Source organism: Leuciscus leuciscus, assembly GCF_965113295.1.
Source record: "Leuciscus leuciscus genome assembly, chromosome: 4".
NCBI lineage: Eukaryota > Metazoa > Chordata > Actinopteri > Cypriniformes > Leuciscidae > Leuciscus > Leuciscus leuciscus.
In genome coordinates, this window is record NC_138728.1 from 6005566 (window position 1) to 6011645 (window position 6080).

The window sequence follows — 6080 nt, forward strand, 5'->3', positions numbered from 1 at the left end:
TTACATCAGAGGTCAGAGGTGAATCTCATTTAAATGTTGATGGTCCTGCACTGCAGTTACATTAGCGCCCTCTACAGTCGAACAGGACGACCTGTTTCTTACAGCGAGAGCAAATTAACACTTGTATCTGGGACAGGGACATGGCACTCAGAACGTAGTATTACAGATTTCATTAGTCTGAACACTGAGCGGGTGGGACCTCTTTGTTAAAGACCTTTTGATGTGTTCACAGTTTGAACGAACCGAACGACGTAAAGTGGGTAAAAAACGAGCCGTCTACAGGTAAAGCGTTGTGTACAAAGCAAAAGGAAAAACAATCATATTTTAAATCTAGAGAGCCAGTTGAGAATCTACACTGTACAGTTGACCTAAAGTGACGTTCCTGTGCCACACGTTTCAAGCACACTAAGCAGAATGTAACCAGTCATAATCTAAGTCCTTTCAGTAGTTAAGGTGATGAGAGCATCTCCGCTATGCTTTGTACCCCAAATCAAATGCTCTTGTTTCTGGTGAATCAGGACTGTTCTCTTTTCATCTGCACAGTCGAATGTGCAAAATGTGAAACTAAAAAGTAGTCTGACGTTGCAGGTCTAATGCAGTTAATAGTATTTAGAATAAACCAAAGCATTTACAAGAGTGATTTGACCGACTGCTACAAAGAGAGAGAGAGAGAGAGAGAGAGATCCCCAAAAGAAGCTACTGATCTGCCATAAAACCGAAGGCCGTTGCCAAGAGTACAGCGACGTGAGAACTTATATGGGCAGTGTGAGTTAAAAAGAAGAGGTTTGATGAGAAATCAGCGAGTATTACTCTTCAACAGTGCTGCTTTGGCAGAGAGTTGCACTCTTGTGTCGGTGAGGGTTGCTAACTGTCTTTTCTCACCTTTCTGGTCCTTTTCTCGCTCGTGAAGTTACACTTGCTGTCACATCTGTTGCTAAATGAGTTAAACGCGCCTGTCCACGCTCACCGGAGAGGGTTTGACACTGGATGGTGTCAAAACCAATTAAGCAGCGCTGCAAAAACATCTACGCTATTGGAGGTTCTGAAATACTTACAACATACTGTCCCATGCCTACTAACTTCCCTCATCCTGCGTTTCTATCTGAGCCGATCCCTCACCTTCACAAGAACTGCTCATGCCGTTTAAGAATCCGTCTGTAAAATAAAGACACCGTGGTTATGCTAGGAATGGTGCACTGATGATAGGCACACTTACGCTTTGCATACTTAGACTGATCAAAGTTTCTAAAAAACTCAACCCTCAAGTACTTTCACAGCCTTTGAATGTGATATAATGGCTGGATCATGTATTTGTACACTTTATATAAGAAGCTTTTTGCAACTCTGCCTAAAGGCTAGGACTGTGCCATCAAACGGGTTCAGACGTATGGCCAATTCAAAACGACACCTCATTTACGCAATATATTAATATTCACCCTCTGTGAAGTCCAAAGACCCAGAGAGAAAGCCCCATATTCCACCTTTGTGGTACACGTGCTCAAGTAATCATCAAAAATGAGATCTTTGTCCCACACCTCCAGCTTCAGGTTGTCATATCGATTGCAGTTTGGGAAGTTGAACTTTGCAGACCATGTAGGATTATTGTTATTATTGTGAAATTCTGTCTGCCCCCCAAAAGTAGAGCCACACCAGACCTTGAGGAATGGATCGGGAAAGTTTCCAAAAGCGTCACTGTCGAGGTCTCTGGCACATATGCCAAACACCCGAACAGCAGCAGCAAAGTCCAGCTGAGACACCAGCATCAGCACAGCCAGAGACACCAGCCGAAGATCATAAAAGACCGCCATATCTGTCCGAAAGAATACAGGTTCAGTTATAGAGATGTCTGACACAAATATTGAAAAGTAAAAAACAATGTGTCTTAAGTGTTAAGAAGCTGAAGTGTGATTCAGTGTTAAAGATGCCTTACCTTGCTTGTATTAGATTCAGTATGTATAATTCCTGATCCCCACAACCTTTATAAAACTGTCCAATCAAAAAATAAATTCCAAAGATCATCAACAGGGTTCAATAACCTGCGTATCTGTGTTGTTTTCACATTGACCTAGTTACATTTGTTAAGATGCCAAGAGTGTAAAAATTGTATCCCAAGTAAACATAGAAGCAGTGCATTAAAATAATAGTTCTCAGTCCTACAAAGTTACAAAGGCAGAAAACACTGAGCCAATGATGTACAAGAGTTATAAAGAAAATCAATAACCTTTAGAAATATCTTATCGATAAAATATTTTAAATGTGCTGCATTCTTAGAAATTAACTATTTAATGCTGGTTTAAATTTTTATTTTTACGTTTAGACATTTTTTAAGAAAAGTTTAAAAACCGTATTTTCAAAAATGCTTTATATATATATATATATATATATATATATATATATATATATATATATATATATATATATATATTTATATTTGGTTGGACCACATTTAATTTGGCAGACAAAAGCCTTTTAAATATGAATAAGCAGTGAAGAAGTTTTGTATATTTACATGGCCATGGGTGTTTGTAACAATTAAAAAGTACATAGCAAAAGGATATGGAAACTGTAATTGCCTCAATTCATTGATTGCTGGTCCGACTCAGAATCCAATGTTTTACCAATATGAAGAAGAGGGTCTTATCTCAAGGAAAAGAAATACTGCATGTACACATCTGGAAGGACGAGGCACAGAGTGCATGTGCACACATGGTGTCATTCACACCTTTATCATATATATGCAAATAACACTCAATATGTCCTGAAATGGTAGGGTGCAGTGTTGTATAAAGTATCAATACACTATTTTATCCCCCAAAAAAACCTTACCATTGTCTTTGTACATCAGATGCAGATTTGCTAGAATGAACAAATAATTATTGGGCATTCATGACATATTAAAGGTGGGCACAAATAACACTCTGAAATGGATCACTGATAATACAGATTGCAGTGTTTAGTAGCTCATGAGAGATATAATAAAGTAACTGAAATTAAATGCACTTTTGTATCAAAAGTATGTCATCAGCTCTATAACTCTAAACTGCATGATAACTAATCCAGGATCCAGTATGAATTGATAAGCAGAAGCAAACTTGATTTATTTAAATGACTTTTATTAAGTTTACAAATAAGGTAACAAATGCTGTTTTATTGGAGCGCAAAGCGCAGTTTTATATGAAGCTTGAACATCCTATACTTAGTGCAAAACAGACAGTTAAACATTGCAGATGATTCCCTACTTGTTTTTGTTAGGTTTTCATTTTAAGGAATTTTTTTAAAACATTTTGTACAATGTTAGTATTTAGAATAAACCAAAGCATTTACAAGAATGATTTGACCGACTGCTACATAGAGAGAGAGAGAGAGAGAGAGAGAGAGAGGGGGAGGGGGAGGGGGAGAGGGAGAGGGGGAGGGAGAGGGAGAGGGAGAGGGGGAGGGGGAGGGGGAGAGGGAGAGAGAGAGGGAGAGATTGAGAGAGAGAGAGAGGGAGAGGGGGAGGGGGAGAGGGAGAGGGGGAGGGGGAGGGAGAGGGAGAGGGAGAGGGGGAGGGGGAGGGGGAGAGGGAGAGAGAGAGGGAGAGATTGAGAGAGAGAGAGAGAGAGAGGGGGAGGGGGAGGGGGAGAGGGAGAGGGGGAGGGGGAGGGAGAGGGAGAGGGAGAGGGGGAGGGGGAGGGGGAGGGGGAGAGGGAGAGAGAGAGGGAGAGATTGAGAGAGAGAGAGAGGGAGAGGGAGAGAGAGAGAGAGAGAGAGAGAGAGAGAGAGAGAGAGAGAGAGAGAGAGAGAGAGAGAGAGAGATCCCCCAAAAGAAGCTACTGATCTGCCATAAAACCGAAGGCCGTTGCCAAGAGTACAGTGACGTGAGAACTTATATGGGCAGTGTGAGTTAAAAAGAAGAGGTTTGATGAGAAATCAGCGAGTATTACTCTTCAACAGTGCTGCTTTGGCAGAGAGTTGCGCTCTTGTGTCGGTGAGGGTTGCTAACTGTCTTTTCTCACCTTTCTGGTCCTTTTCTCGCTCGTGAAGTTACACTTGCTGTCACATCTGTTGCTAAATGAGTTAAACGTGCCTGTCCACGCTCACCGGAGAGGGTTTGACACTGGATGGTGTCAAAACCAATTAAGCAGCGCTGCAAAAACATTTACGCTATTGGAGGTTCTGAAATACTTACAACATACTGTCCCATGCCTACTAACTTCCCTCATCCTGCGTTTCTATCTGAGCCGATCCCTCACCTTCACAAGAACTGCTCATGCCGTTTAAGAATCCGTCTGTAAAATAAAGACACCGTGGTTATGCTAGGAATGGTGCACTGATGATAGGCACACTTACGCTTTGCATACTTAGACCGATCAAAGTTTCTAAAAAACTCAACCCTCAAGTACTTTCACAGCCTTTGAATGTGATATAATGGCTGGATCATGTATTTGTACACTTTATATAAGAAGCTTTTTGCAACTCTGCCTAAAGGCTAGGACTGTGCCATCAAATGGGTTCAGATGTATGGCCAAATCAAAACGACACCTCGTTTACGCAATATATTAATATTCACCCTCTGTGAAGTCCAAAGACCCAGAGAGAAAGCCCCATATTCCACCTTTGTTGTACACATGCTCAAATGATCATCAAAAATTCGGTCTTTGTCCCACACCTCCAGCTTCAGGTTGTCATATCGATCGCAGTTTGGGAAGTTGAACTTTGCAGACCATGTAGGATTATTGTTATTATTGTGAAATTCTGTCTGCCCCCCAAAAGCAGAGCCACACCAGACCTTGAGGAATGGATCGGGAAAGTTTCCAAAAGCGTCACTGTCGAGGCCGCTGGCACGTATGCCAAACACCCGAACAGCAGCAGCAAAGTCCAGCTGAGACACCAGCATCAGCACAGCCAGAGACACCAGCCGAAGATCATAAAAGACCGCCATATCTGTCCGAAAGAATACAGGTTCAGTTATAGAGATGTCTGACACAAATATTGAAAAGTAAAAACAATGTGTCTTAAAAGTATCAAGAAGCTGAAGTGTGATTCAATGTTAAAGATGCCTTACCTTGCTTGTATTAGATTCAGTATGTATAATTCCTGATCCCCACAACCTTTATAAAACTGTCCAATCAAAAACAAATCTTCAAAAGGTCATCAACCATCAGGTTCAATAACCTGCGTATCTGTGTTGTTTTCATATTGACCTTCTTACATTTGTTAAGATGCCAAGAGTGTAAAAATTGTATCCCAAGTAAGCATAGAAGCAGTGCATTAAAATAATAGTTCTCAGTCCTACAAAGTTACAAAGGCAGAAAACACTGAGCCAATGATGTACAAGAGTTATAAAGAAAATCAATAACCTTTAGAAATATCTTATCAATAAAATATTTTAAATGTGCTGCATTCTTAGAAATTAACTATTTAATGCTGGTTTACATTTTTATTTTTACTTTTAGACATTTTTTAAGAAAAGTTTAAAAACCGTATTTTCAAAAATGCTATATATATATATATATATATATATATATATATATATATATATATATATATATATATATATATATATATATATATATTTATATTTGGTTGGACCACATTTAATTTGGCAGACAAAAGCCTTTTAAATATGAATAAGCAGTGAAGAAGTTGTGTATATTTACATGGCCATGGGTGTTTGTAACAATTAAAAAGTACATGGCAAAAGGATATGGAAACTGTAATTGCCTCAATTCATTGATTGCTGGTCCGACTCAGAATCCAATGTTTTACCAATATGAAGGCAAGGCAAGGCAAGGCAAGTTTATTTATATAGCACATTTCATACACAATGGCAATTCAAAGTGCTTTACATAGAAGAAATAAAAATAATAAAAAGAAATAAGAATAATTAAAACAGTTTAGAAAAATAAAATGAAATACAGTACAGTACAGTCGGACGAACAGCGGCACAGTGCTCATTCAGTAAATGCACAGCTAAACAGAAGTGTTTTGAGTCTGGATTTGAATGTGACTACAGTAGGAGCACATCTGATCTCTTCTGGAAGCTGGTTCCAGCTGTGGCTGGCATAATAGCTAAAAGCAGACTCACCATGTTTAGAGTG

General features: G+C 39.6%; 2 long non-coding RNA genes across 2 annotated transcripts; both read right to left on the bottom strand.

Moving 5' to 3' along the window:
- Positions 1-873: 873 nt before the first annotated feature.
- Positions 874-2359, bottom strand: LOC309496818. Its single transcript, XR_014205251.1, has 2 exons — positions 1931-2359; positions 874-1810 (listed from the first exon to the last, which is right to left on the bottom strand). It is a non-coding gene; the product is annotated as an uncharacterized lncRNA (long non-coding RNA).
- Positions 2360-3699: 1340 nt separating this feature from the next.
- LOC309497833 lies at positions 3700-5314 on the bottom strand. Its single transcript, XR_014205728.1, has 2 exons — positions 5045-5314; positions 3700-4923 (listed from the first exon to the last, which is right to left on the bottom strand). It is a non-coding gene; the product is annotated as an uncharacterized lncRNA (long non-coding RNA).
- Positions 5315-6080: the final 766 nt, after the last annotated feature.